The sequence below is a fragment of the Haemaphysalis longicornis genome, unplaced genomic scaffold (assembly GCF_048455015.1).
Source record: "Haemaphysalis longicornis isolate Haplotype H1 unplaced genomic scaffold, Haemaphysalis longicornis Haplotype H1 scaffold_7, whole genome shotgun sequence".
In the NCBI taxonomy this organism is placed as follows: domain Eukaryota; kingdom Metazoa; phylum Arthropoda; class Arachnida; order Ixodida; family Ixodidae; genus Haemaphysalis; species Haemaphysalis longicornis.
The window spans coordinates 173,528,881-173,543,205 of record NW_027526422.1 but is presented as its reverse complement, the minus strand read 5'-3'; the positions used below and the strand labels follow the sequence as shown (position 1 = coordinate 173,543,205).

At 48.7% G+C, this 14,325-nt stretch overlaps 1 long non-coding RNA gene across 1 annotated transcript in view; it reads left to right on the top strand.

The window, feature by feature from the left end:
- The window catches only part of LOC144145539 (uncharacterized), a 53,458-nt gene that overhangs the window by 13,390 nt on the left and 25,743 nt on the right, over positions 1-14,325 (top strand). The window contains exon 2 of the long non-coding RNA XR_013317520.1: positions 3,494-3,536. This is a non-coding gene — a long non-coding RNA (uncharacterized LOC144145539). The remainder of the gene's footprint in view (positions 1-3,493; positions 3,537-14,325) is intronic.

Genomic DNA, 14,325 nt, shown 5'->3' with positions numbered 1-14,325 from the left:
AAACAACGTGTAATGAAGTCATATGTGCCATGAAAGTAATACGAATTGTGGTGTTTTATTTAGTGCACGAGGAAAAACCTACATAAAAGTTGGTTATGTCTAAAACATTGAGAAGTGTTGGCACTCATAAATAACAAGCGCCGTCACAAAAACATTCTTTCTGTTCGTCCGGAATTTTAATATATCCTCTGCAGTCACAGCTTGCAGACTAAACGTAAATCTCTGGCGGGCGTGAGGTCACAAAGAGCATTCCGGGTGATGTATGACACAACGACACAGCAATGCGAGACAGAAGGCACAATATCAACGCGTAATGCTGCTGCTGCGAACGGAATTTAACTTCCATCTTGACCAAATGAAGCGCGGCCGCCGCTAATCGTGTTTGTCTTTTAACAAGCGTAACATTAGTGCTGGTAAATGCCTTATGTAGACCGTGGAACGCCGATGATAAGCCCACACTTCGAAATAAGCGGCCCGGAAGCCGGCGTCCCGCGGGCCGCGCTCGCCGCAACCAGTCCTGGAACGGTGGCGCCGCGGTGGCAGTACTTGGCGCTAGGCGCACTCACGCCGCTTGGGAGGCACGCGGCAGGCCGCACGACAGTGCGCGTTTCATCCAGCGGCCGTGGTTGTTACAATGTGTTTCAGCGGCTCCTTCTCTGACGTCATGCCAGATGGAGCGCCGAGTGCCGCTGCCAGCTGCGGCGGTTGCTAGGCAACCGCTCAGCTCGCGGCGCGGCCACCGGCCACCGCGGAACGTCGAGAATACGGCATTGCAGCTCCCGCTACAATAGAAAATAGCTGCACTGCAGGCCTGTCTGCGTGTCTGTGCTCCTCCTGCAGCAATTGACCCTGAATTGTCTGCTTCAGCGGCTCCTGTGAAACATGGTGGCTGAGGGTAGCATACCTCAGAAGAAGATTGAAGAGAACACATAAATGCTCCAAAGGCGAGAGCGCAGGCAGGTGCTTGCTGCCGCTATTAACACCGGTCGATGCGACCACAAGCTTCAGGGCACGAAGATTACGCGCTAAATATATTTCCCTCTATTGGCGAAGACTTTGTCGACACACCTACTACTCGACTTTTAGAATCACAAAGCTTGAAATAAACTTTGCTGCCTTGACAACAGCACACATGGGAGGACTCTTTGATTTTTTTCTATTTTATGATCCTTCTGAACAGCATCAGTGATGGATAGTTTACTGATAGTGTGAGACCACAGAACTTGCACCATTGCTTTCCGTTGCAGAAATTGGCAGTGCAATGGTCCGTAAAAGTCACCCTTACATTTCCCGGGAGGTTTGCTTGCAAAATATTCGCTGCTGAGAAGACTTATTAATAATTGGGTTTTTCTGCATTTTCTGAATGTCGCCTATACTGTACGAGTGAAATAAATCAAAAATAAGCAACAACAAACATCAAAATGCCACCTGTGACGAACAGACGCGTGCGATGCGCGTCGAGGCGATGCGGGGCTAGGGTAAAAGACGATATCCCTGCAAAGTGCTGGTAGGGCCGAGAAATTACAATTACATTCAGATGTTGTTATTGCATCAATTTGGGCTTCGTGTGCGGGCTAAAGCAATGAAAAATGTTTCCTTAATACTGCTATACCGTCTCCGTGATCCCTCCACTTATACTACTCAGCGTTTCTAGTAGTCAAAGCCACTTATAACGAACCCGAAAGTGCCGCGAAATACGGTCGTTATAGCGGTAGTTTTGTGCATATAGACTCGCCCTTTAAAACGCGTGAAAATTAGCAGACGTGTCTAACGACCCCTTCGCTGAACAGTTACGCCTTTTCGCTTCATGAAGGGACGGCCTCTGCTTGGTTGCTTGCGAACGAACTAAACTGTTTGCGTCGTACCTTCCGCTGCCGGTAACATGACCGCGAAGGAATTCTTTCGGACGTCTTCAAAATCTCCGCTCGCGTAATGGCTTCGATAGCCTTCAGCCGCGCCAGGCTGGGCGTACCAGGTGCTGCTTCGATTCGGCCGGAGAAGAGCAAAGTTCGAAAGTGCTAATGTCATCACGATTCTTTATCAGTAATTGTGAAAACGAGGGGTCGGTGTACCGCGACGTCTATATGGCAGGTAAATAGCCACAGGCGCTTTTTTGAAGCATGCAGTGCCGCATTCGCGTCGACTTGGGCGGCAGGAGGATTGACACCGGCGATAGCAACGATTTAGCGGCAGTTGATACGAAGTACGCATCGTAGGCGGGCCAGTTGGTACATATTAGTGGGAATGACCAGCGCGAAATAACGGGACAACAGAGGAGTGTAGCCTAACACACCGCTGTGTCAGCCTACTCCTCTGTTGTCCCGTTCTTTCACGCTGTTAATTCTCATAAATCTGATACGGAGTGGCGCATAATGTTTATTTGTAGCATCCTCCTTATGCTCAAGGCTCTGACTTGTTCATACCTAATTACCTTTCCCGCAGCATGCAGTTAGGGCTGCGAATTACCACAATAAAAAGAAACTTACGACATCAAGGGAAAACACAACTACTGCACGAAAAATAGGTTTCTTTTTTCCAATGACCACATAAGCTGGAATGTACGGCGAAATCTGAATTTAAAATGCAGATCTCAAAGGCTATACTTTCGCGGGTTGACCGCCAAGTTCGGCTGGCTGACCGCCAGCTGACCGCCAGGCTTTATGCTCCCACATTATATTTTTTTGTTTTCCTTACTGCCATTCTGCGTCTAGAGAAATGCCTGCAAAATAACTGACTTCGGTCGCGGCGTCTGTAATCGGCGGCAGGTGCTCGCCAGTCTGGGATATCTTCCTCGCGACTAGACTGAAGTGGTGAACGCACCAGCACGCCGCCTCTCTCATGCTTTAAAGACTCGTTTGATGTTTTTTTTCTTCGTATGTGCCATATTTGTACTGACTGTGTCGCAAGTATTCGTTGTAAAAAAATAGGACGCATTGAAAAACGTTCGGTATATCTGGACATAGCTTCAATGGGTGGCATAAGAAACGCTGAAATATGGTCGTTATAACCGATAGATCGTTATATCTGGGATCGTTATGAGTGGGTTTGACTGTAGTTGTATATAAACACAAAGATCGGACACTAGAATGCCTGATTGAACCGCAAGGCCTCGGTATTTTGTATTTGTAGCATAGGATATTGCAACCATTCGTATTTATGGAGCTCTAAAGTAGTTCTAAATGTGCAACGCCTCTATCGAATTGAGCATCGCGCTACACTTTGCGGCTATTCATCAAGACAGATGAACCTACGAAATCGACTTCCAGCCTAGTTTTGTTCTTTAGAACGGCGTACACGTGACGACCCAGCTAAGCCAGATCAGTTTACGTGCGGGAAATGCATAATTAACAAATTCTAAGGTATTCCAACCGGGTGCTGCGTCCCACATGAAAACTGTGAAAACTAAGCAGAAATTAAAATGAAAGGAACAATCCCTCTTCGCTATACAGCCATGATACAAAAATGACTCATCCGTTTCCCTTTCTTTCCACAGTATTGAAGATGCCATCTATAAGGCAATGTGCAACGATGCGACGGTAAGTAGCGTTGTTGCGATCAAGAATCACAAATAGATCTTGCATAGGAAATAAAAGTTTGAAACTGTTTCAGCTGAGCCCCCTTCCCTTTAAAAAGAAAGTTGTAGGGTCACTCTACAAAGGCAACGCATTTTTCACACAACGTAGGTTTATGACTTCGTCCGTCGTAGCGTATTGGATAAAGTTATCCTGGTCAATAAATGTCTGTTATATCATTGTGCTCCGTTGGAAGACCTTGTGTAGGCGTAATGGTACGGAGATGTAGCATACAATGCTTGTTTCATAGTTATCTTAGTAGGTGAACAAATATTTCACCTCAAACAGTTAGGAGCTAAAAAACTACGCAAGCCGTGAATCTCGACACACGGTGTAGAACAAATATAACAGAAAGATGTTGCCTACAAAGGGTTTTGCGTACAAGAGATGGTGCCAACCTGCAAGAATATAAGGTGTTCCGGGATGAGCTGTTTCCTGAGGTTAGACAAACGAAATCAACGATGAAACGATGCGACCTTTTGAGGGAAAGCCTCAACACAGTGTTTGGTAGAGAAAGAGAACACGTTGAACATATTGAGCTGACGAATGCAGGGCTAATAATGCTGAGCGAATATCTAGCAAACCCTTATAATGAGTCTGCATTTTCTTAAAATGACCCCATAGGACCGGCGTGCGTAAAACTGCTCGGTGTTTTTCTTTTTGTCTGTTTGTCTGTTTGAGCATCCTGTGTACAGCAGAGACCCTTTCATACATTTTTATGTTACCCTAATCACCGCTGGAGTAGCAAGTAGGGCGGGGAACATGGCTGACCCGGCTTGGCAATGCAAGAGCTCTCTCTCTCTCTCTCTCTCTCTCTCTCTCTCTCACTCTCTCTCTCTCTCTCTCTCTCTTTCACAACTTCTTTCACAGCATCTTTCACAACTTCTAAGTCTTCACGCTGGGCTAGTTGGGTACGGATACTTAACACTTGAAAAACAGTGCAGAGACGAGGACGAAAAGTACAGCCTCTCCGGAACCACGTATGCGGAGAAACGCTCAGCTTGTCGGCCAACATCACGTCGTTTTGGGAGCTAGAGAGTAGGGCTTTATTGAACTATTCGCCCAACAAAACGACGAAAACGGTGTTTTCAAGAAAACATGCGTCATTCATCAAGCTCTTTGACGGAAGCTATGAGGTACGAAGACCCTCGAAGCAGGCGAACGTGACATTAGCTGACAACAAAGCTAGAGAAAAGAAGCGTTTGGTCAACCTTGCTAAGAAGCTGGTGAAGGATGAACGGATGATGACTAAGTATATGTCACAAACAGCCGCCGAGGCCCTCAATTTTTTCATTCGGGCGGCCGACATGAAGGCTTCCTCAGCAGGCGACGGCCATTCTTTTGTCACGCTTCGGCACCGAAGTCCCCCCGTCTACTTTACCCGTGTTTGTTTTCCCCCATGCCTTTCGTTGTCACTGCTCCGAAGAGGGCACGTGGCGGAGTCGCGGCGGTTCGGCAGCTCGCGGCTGTCCCGATTTCTCGGGAGGCGAAGTCAGCACGCCACAGGGAACCGGTATGGTCCTAATCGGGCGTCTCAGGTTCCGGGAAGGCGATGTCACAATCACGCGAGCAGCTTGCACTGGCGGATGCAGCGTGGTGGCGGGGCCCTGGCGATCAAGAATCACAAATAGTTCTTTCATAGGACATAAAAGTTTGAAACTGTTTCAGCTGAGCCCCCTTCCCTACTCTTTCGTTACCACGCCTATTCAAATCGATCACCGGTGATCGATGATTTATATTGCTTATTTCGACATGTTGTAGTCATTTCTCGTGCACCTAATGCGGTCAGTGGTTAGTCTAGGCACTGCCCTTTTAGAATCAGTTTAAATTTTCCCGCTCCGGCGACATTGAGATTTTTGACGGCGTTTTTTGCGAGCTGAGGTGCGCGTGTTTTTGAGGAAGGGGGCGTGGCTGCTGCCCTCGAGAAAAAAGCCTGCAGATCATCGCTAGGCTGCATTACCATAATAGTTTTTTTGTCAAAAGGCTCCCGGCAAGTCAAATACCAAATAAAGCGGTCAGCTTTGTAGTCAGACAGCGTTGAGAGGTGATAATTACTTGAAAATGGCCCCAGCTATTCACTAATGATCTTTGGTTCGGACAAAGGGCAGCTTTATTCTCCCAAAGCTTATTTCTGATGGTCCCCCGCATGTCTAGCAAGTGCGCCTGCCATTTTCAACCAGTTTCCAGAAGTTTCGGTTTCGTTTTTGCATTGCGAAATTCTATTTGGCACTACTACACAGTTTCCCAACTACAAGCTCATTTGCCATGGCGCCTCCGTTGCCCGCCAATGCTCCTCAAAACAAGCATGCCGCTCGCGCTTCGACATTATCTACGCCTTGCTTCTGCGATAAGAGCATCCGCTGAAAGTCAAACGATAACACCAAGTCGTCGGGTGTCAGTTCAGACGAGGAGAACGCTTCCAATCGGCCTTGAACACCGCCAGCTGTTCACCGGACAGTTTCGGTTTCATACGAGGGTATTTCCGGAGGTCTAGTGTCGCTTCTTAGTAGTACTATCTATTCTGACAGAGTCTCTAACAGCCTTGTATTTGTTTCTCTTCGAAATTGTTAGGTGGCGCTGCAATGTAGTAGGCTCGGAGTGCTGAACTCGTTTCACACACTGATCTCCACCAGAGTTGCTGGATGGCGCTTCGAGCTCTCCGGCGCACGGCCGCCGGAAGTTCGAGCGCTCGTCGCGGAAGTCGGGCCGTTCCAGCATAGCGCATGCTACGCATGGGCTGGTTTTGCACGCATTCCGCCAAAAATGCCTGCTTGTTGCGCCGTAAACTGCACAAGCAGACCAGAGAAGTCGTCTGGGAAGACGTTCTACTTGGAAGTATTACAATATTCTGAACGACGTGCGTGATACGCAGCGAAACGCAAATGTCATATCAGTGTCGTTTTTAAGCTGGGGCTCTTGTTACGCAGATTCCCTCGCTCTAAGCCGGATTTATACCGGCGTTGGGTGGCAAACGTATACCATAGTTACACGGCGAAAGTAACCGAAGTTAAGTTTAACCGTGGTTACTAAACTTTAACCGCGGTTATCGCAAACTGCGGTTTTGGATGTTACACGCGAAATCGCAAGTTTGGTGACCGCAGTCACTTGATTATGATCGCAACAAAAATAAATTACCACACTTTTAACTTCACGATAAAAACAAAAGAGAAGCAGTGTAGACAAAAAGAAATATCGTTAAAGTATTCGCTTCTGACACAAACGCAACGCACTCGTGCGCGCCGAGAAGAGGGGCTTCCCCAACAGCTCGCAACCGGCTTGGTTTGCTTAGGTCTGTTCGGTGTTGGGAACTTTCATCTTAGCATCGCGGTAGATATTTGACCACCGCTATCTCTACAACTGCGAATTACAATCCATAGCACAATTTTTCACCGCACTAACATCCATTTTCTCGAATGCGGAAGTTCTTTTCCGCGATCAGATTGATTTCGAAGAGCGGCGATGCGATAAGCTGTTGCTGCCGTGGTCTGGGGCGGTTCGGGCCGCAAGCAGTGCCGTGCGGGCAGGCGCGCCGGCGTGTTTACAGGCACGGCCGACGCGCGCGCCGATCGTTTCCGTCTGCTGAAAACGCTTCAAGATTGCCTGCTATATCCATTTATGGCGGACGACGCGCGTAATTTACAAATTTAGCACGGCGTTTGTCGTAGTTGATCGGGCGGATAAGCCGCTGCTGACGGGCAGTCGCGCTGATTGCGAGAGCGATGCAAAGAACGTATACAGCGCATCTTGGGGACAGCTTTTGGGCGCCCGCTATTTGAGAACCTTTGTCTCTTCCGAACGCCAGGTTACTTTTTTTCGCCTCCGCTGATGCGCCGCCACTTCCGTCCGAACTGAATTGTGCGATTTTGAGCACTGCGGCTGCAGAAAGTGCGGTTAGCGTGACCGAACTGAGGTGCCAAGCTCAGTTTGCCCTAACCATGGTTAGCGACGTAACCGCAGTTTCGTCTGTCGTGTAACGCAGCAAAATGCGGGTTTGTCTAACCGCGGTTTGCTTAACCGTGGATAACTGTGCCCGTGTAACTAGCTCTCCATCCCCAGGCAGCAGGCTCTGCAGTGACCACTTTACTGACAACTGTTTTGACAGAACGGGCGCACGAACTCGGCTACAGCCTGTCGCCGTGCTCACGTTGTTTTCTTTCTAGCATAAATCCCTAGCATAAATTTCTAGCATAAATCCCGTTACAGCTGCGTCGTCTCTCAAACCAAGACCCAAGTGACATTTTCGTTCTCCTTTGCAATTAAATTCTGCTTCATATTAACGTCGCATATTTCGGTATAGCATATGTTGCGATCTGAACGCAATGTGTATAGCCAAAATGCAATAAAGTGAGAACAAAATGCCAAAATCCGCCAATCGGGACGCTTATCAGCGGTTGAAAAGCATAGCAGACGCCCGACTTCCGGGACGAGCCGTTGAACTTCCGGTGGCCGTGCGCGCGCCCGGCCGCGACAGCGGCGAAGCGCCATCCAGCAACTAAGTGGAGATCAGTGGTTTCACAGCCCGATGGCGGCTTGGTGGTGAAAGCTTGCTGGGCTTGATTCTAGCGCATCGTACCTTATTCCTGCAAGCAAGGCTACCATAGTGAGTCAGAACATGATAATAAACCGTAAATGAAAGTTCTTACTGATAAGTGATCATCAGAACGTCAACAAGCATTCACCAAAGAGTTTGGTTCTCAACTCCAAGCGGATTTTTTCACATCGCTTGCTTGCCTTCAATATTGTGCCGCTCATAATCACTGACAAGGTGTTTTTACATCACGTGGAGGCTAATTTGGGCCTTTAATAATGTCAAACCACCAGATTTCTTCTAGAGAACCATCCAAAATAGCGAAATGTGAAATAGTGGTTGGGCTTCACCACAGGGCACGGACACCACGCGGGCTAACATTTTCTTTTATATCTCACAAATTGTACTGCGCAACTCATTTTTTTTTCTAGGACGGGTTTTTGAAATCTCTACCTACAAAATGTATATTCTCAATTTTTTCTACTACTGGTGGTTTATTGTACACAACTTACGTTTTCTTAGTTTCTTCGACGCGTGGACAGAAATTTCGAATTCGATAATTTTTTTCGCAATCATTATTTAAGAAAACATTATTAAATCTGGTGTCGTTGGAAAGCGCGTGGAATAATCTGCATTTTATGTCACTGCAATGTGTGCCTAACCAATATGTACAACGTAAAAAAATGTTTTGTTAGACCCTTAAAAATTTTGCCAATTTCCCGCGGTAACGAAAGAGTTAAAAAGAAAGTTGTAGGGTCACTCTACAAAGGCAACGCATTTTTCACACAACGTAGTTGTATGACTTTGTCCGTCGTGGCGTATTGGATAAAGTTCTTATGGTAAATAAAGGTTGCGTATATCATTATGCTCCCTTGGAAGACCTTGTGTAGTCGTAATGGGACGAAGATGCAGCATACAATTCTTGTTTTATAGTTATCTTAGTAGGTGAAAAAATATTTCACCTCAAACAGTCAGGAGCAAAAAAACTACGCAAGCTGTGAATCTCGACACACGCTGTAGAACAAATATAACAGAAAGATGTTGCCTACAAAGGGTTTTGCGTACAAGAGATGGTGCCAACCTGCAAGAATATAAGGTATTCCGAGGCGAGCTGTTTCCTGGAGTTAGCCAAACGAAATCAACGATGAAACGATGTGACCTTTTGTGGGAAAGCCTCAACACAGTGTTTTCTCGAGTAAGAGAACACGTTGAACATATTGAGCTGACGATTGCAGGGTTAATAAGGCTGAGCGAATATCTAGCCAACCCTGACAATGAGTCTGCATTTTCTTAAAAGGAGCTCATAGGACCTGCGTGCTTGAAACCGCTCTGTGTTTTTCTTTTTGTGTGTCTGTCTGTGGGAGCATCCTGTGTACGTCAGAGATCCTTTCATACATTTTTATGTTACCCTAACCACCGCTGGGGTAGCAAGTAGGGCGGCTAACTTGGCTGACCTAGCTTGGCCATGCAAGAGCTTTCTCTCTCTCCCTCTCTCTCTCTCTCTCTCTCTCTCTCTCTCTGTCAACGCCCAGAAATCGTAACACCGCGTTTCTTGCCGCGCATGAGAGTGATGAAACTACCGTGCGTTCATCGCCGTACGACCCAGTCAACTTTTCATTGATTGATTGTAGGGCTTAACGCGCCGACGCAACGCAGGCGATGAGGCGCGCCGTAGTGGAGGGCTCCGGATTAATTTTGACCACCTGGGGATCTTTAACGTCCGCCGAAATCTCGTACCCACGGGCGTTTTTGCTTTTCGCCTCCATCAGAAAAGCGGCCGCCGCGGCCGGGAATCCAACCCGCGACCTCGTGCTCAGCAGCGCAACGCCTTAGCCACTGAGCCACCGCGGCGGGTACCAGTCAACTTTTAATGCTGAGAACCTACAAATTCCTCCCGTTAAATAAAAGCGATAAATTATTTTCCCGGTAGTAGAGCACGTTTTCTACCTCGTTTTCTAACACGGTGTATGTCTAGAGATACTACTTGTTTTTAGAGGACGCGGCCTTGCTCTCTGCGGCATGCTAAAAGTGAGGTGCACTGCGGTTCGGTGGAAACAACTCTGAACTCACATTGCTGAAGCGAAATCAGCCGAATGCCACTAAGAACCCGACAAAAACACCTCACCGCTAATTTGTGTCTCTCGGAGTCCGAAAGCAGAGGGTCTCCGGGCCTGCTTCCGCATTCCACCGCGCACCACCGACCCGGGCCCCGGGTGCCATTTCTTGTATGACGGCGACGCCACGTCCTTGAGGACGGGCGGAGCGCTAGGCGGCCGGGAAGGGTACGGGGATAGAGTTCACGGCGAGGCAGCGTCGAGGCACTCTCCACAAGGGGAAGACAAATATTTAACGTCAAACACTTACACCGATAATATATCGGTGGGTCTATGCCGAAAATGTGTTTCCAAAGGACCTGGCAAAATTATTTAGGGAAAGAATAAGCTCTCCTTGCGGCGTTTACAACATAATACCGTAATAACAAGTTGGTTTCAGAAAAGACTGATCGATTACTTATGCTGCTTCTATGAAAAAGGAAATGTTAAGTTTTACCTCAGAATAAAGAAACACAATGGATGTTATCATTGGTTTTCTCCAGGACGTTGATGAGATCCACCACAATACTGTACTGAATAAACTAGAGAGAGAGAGAGAGAGAGAGAGAGAGAGAGAGAGAGAGAGAGAGAGAGAGAGAGAGAGAGAGAGAAATAAAGCGAATTATTTCAGATGGAATCAAAAGAGAATAAGTTGAAACTATGGTTGCGACTCTCTGTCCAGGGCTGCCGTTTTTTTCCGCTCTTTTCCAGACTCCATGGGTCAGGTCTTTTTGAATCCCTGGCTCGGAGCTGGCCAAAACTGATTGATAGATTTGCCTGCTGAGGGCCACACCTGGCAATAACCCAAGCAGCGTGTTACAGAATAGAGGGATTCCCAAAAGTATTGCTGTGGTTATTGCGTTTTTGTTGTCCATACAAATGTATTGCCGTGTATTAGCACTGAGAGGTCTTGTCTTTAAATGCGTGTTAAGGCTTCTAAACAAATGAATCTTTCGTTTGGGCAAGAGTACTTGGCATGATGCATTCGGCGTGTGTTCAGCCGTTCTTCTAAATTCGACGAGAGAAGTTGAAAGGAGTTACAATCCACTGCTTTGCTGTTTTTGTGGTGAACCGCAGCTAAGTTCGCCCTCTCTTTGCCCTCCATTCCCTCGTAATTCGTTTGGGATCTCTGGGTTGCGTATCTCTAATTTTTCGATCGGCCTGTGGTTGGAGTCAATGATGACGTTTGAGGTGACTTTTTTTAGATTCGGTGTCTCTAAAAGGTTTTGTTTGCGGTATTCGCTTCACCTTGCGCTTCGTAGCCGGGCGGCAGTCTGTGCCGTTTCTGGGCTAGTGTTTGTAACTGGGAGACAATCATTAAGGCCTCCCTCCTAGTCGACGACTATTAGGATACCGTTGCCTTATTGTAAAAGGGGCGTTCGTGTAGACCAATTTAGCATCTTTCACAACTTCTAAGTCTTCACGCTGGGCTAGTTGGGTACGGATACTTAACACTTGAAAACAGTGCAGAGACGAGGACGTAAAGTACAACCTCTCCGGACCCACGTATGCGGAGAAACGCACAGCTTGTCGACCAACATCACGTCGTTTTGGGAGCTAGAGAGTAGGGCCTTATTGAACTATTCACCCAACAAAACGACGAAATCGGTGTTTTCAAGAAAACATGCGTCATCCATGAAGCTCTTTGACGGAAGCTACGAGGTAGGACGGTCCTGGAAGCAGGCGAACGCGACATTAGCTGACAACAAAGCTAGAGAAAAGAAGCGTTTGGTCAACCTTGCTAAGAAGCTATTGAATGATGAACGGGTGATGACTAAGTATATGTCACAAACGGCCGGCGAGGCCCTCCATTTTTTCATTCGGGCGGCCGACATGAAGGCTTCCTCAGCAGGCGACGGCCATTCTTTTGTCGCGCTTCGGCACCGAAGTCCCCCCGTCTACTTTACTCGTGTTTGTTTTTCCCCCATGCCTTTCGCTGTCAGAGCTCCGAAGAGGGCACGTGGCGGAGTCTCGGCGGTTCGGCTCGCTCGCGGCTGTCCCGATTTCTCGGGAGGCGAAGTCAGCACGCCACAGGGAACCGGTATGGTCCTAATCGGGCGTCTCAGGTTCCGGGAAGGCGATGTCACAATCACGCGAGCAGCTTGCACTGGCAGATGCGGCGTTTTGGCGGGGGCCCAGGGAAAGAGGGAAGCAATAGGGACGGCGGAGGTGCAACTGTGTTGGACAATCGGGCGAAGTTTATTTAAGTGTGCGCGAGCAGGGTCTCGGGGCAGTCGACAAGAGATTTTTCAACGTGCAAGACGCTGGGGAGGGCCCGGGGGTAACGGGGCTTTAGCGGAAGTTCGTCGGTAGGCCGGCGGTGGTACGACCAGCGCCTCGTCTACGCGATCGAGTTCGCCTCGAAGTTGCGGGTCCCAAGGCCGACCACACTCCGCACCCCGGAGCCCCGAAAAACGTAAGGGGTTGCCCGGCGAAGCCTACTCAACTTCGCCGTGAGTTTCCGTCATTGCCCTCGCGGGTATCCATGGCCACGCCTAGGGTTAAGATGAATGCCTCCTCCTAGAGTGTTTCGTATGTCGCTTACAGCTTTCATACTTGATATTTTTTTTGTTGTCGGTGTGCCTGGGGGTACGATGGAAGCCGCCCCAGAGAGTATGTTTGTGTATTCGCCCCATTGCGTATTTGGTTTGTTTTTAATTGTCTGGTTTAGGCTGCGCGTTAGCCCCCCAATCGCCACATTGTACGGCATCCCCCACTTAGTGCCTGTACCCTCAAAGTCGATGTCCGCGTAAACATTTTCTTTTTGTCAAGCGCGTCTGTTCCCATGTAATCTCATCTTGGTCATCCCGTAAAAAATATTTGGTTTAAAACGTACTCGTGCACACCCAGGCTTACCATATTGGACGAGAAAGCGCAAATCGGGCGACTTTCGCTTTCGTTTGGCTGGAAAAAATATTTTTTGGTGGTTGGGTGGGTTTTAAAGGAGTTTTAGGTTCGCGCACGTCCACCAAATTCAAGCAATATTTTAAGCGCAAGTGCGATTTCGCCTCGCGTACGAAGCGACGCTACTGGTATTTGGTGCACCCATGTCGCGTTGATATTGTAAGGGCCTTGGTTACTCGGTGAGGTAAGGCGTTTATTGTACGACTAAGCCGTCTCGGGACACCGGACCAGCAACTAACGATGATGATGATCAGTCTCGTAGAAGACGAAGCGTTCCTCGATGTGTTTGGTGATGGGGATAATGGAACAGTGAAATAAATGATTTTCTACGCTTCGGAGCTTCGCGCTCACACTTTGCGCTCACACTTCGCGGCGTCGGCAGAAGCGGGATATGTGGCCCCGGATCCCGCAGTAATAGCAGAGGGGTCGGTCGCTCGGGAAAGCATGGCGAGGGGTTCGCACGTTGGTGTAGTACCCCCGTGGAACGGTCGCTGCGGAGATCGCTATTACATGTGCGGGTGCGAACGGGGCATCTTGAGGCAGGGGCGGTCGCGATACCATCGCCGAGTAGGTCGGGCTGGGAGTTGTAGTAGTGGGGGGTGGCATCGGCATCCCACCCGTCATGAATGCCAGCTCCTCCTTCACGAGGTCGCGCAACTGGTGCGCTTCCGAGCGAAAGGAATCCCGTGGAGGAGATGGCGGGTCATTGAACTGGAGCTCTTGGCGGATGATTTGACGTATGAGGGCGCGAAGGTCCACGTCCCCCTGTGGTTGCATAGCAAGACAATTTGCTTGCAGACGGACGGCTTGGAGTTCGTCCAGGCGCTGACAGGTTGTCCGAATATCGCTGATGGTCGAAGGATTTGGAATTACAAGGGCGTTGAAGGCAAAAGGTGCTATGCCCTTCAGGACATGCCGAACCTTGTCGGCTTCCGGCATGCTTGTATCCACACGGCGACATAGAGCGAGAACGTCCTCTATGTAAGACGCATACGTCTCCTCAGGGCCTTGAAGGCGACTGGCCAGCTTCCTTTTCGCCATGTCTGACCGAGCGGTTCGCCTACTGAATATCTGGCGCAGCTCCTGACAAAAGGTGGCCCAGTCGGCGAGCCGGTGGTGGTTGTTAAGAAACCATGCTTGTGCCACCTTGTCCAAGGAAAACCCAACGTTCTGTAGCTTCGCGACGTCATCCCAACGGTTAAACGTACTGACTGGAGTAAACTGATCC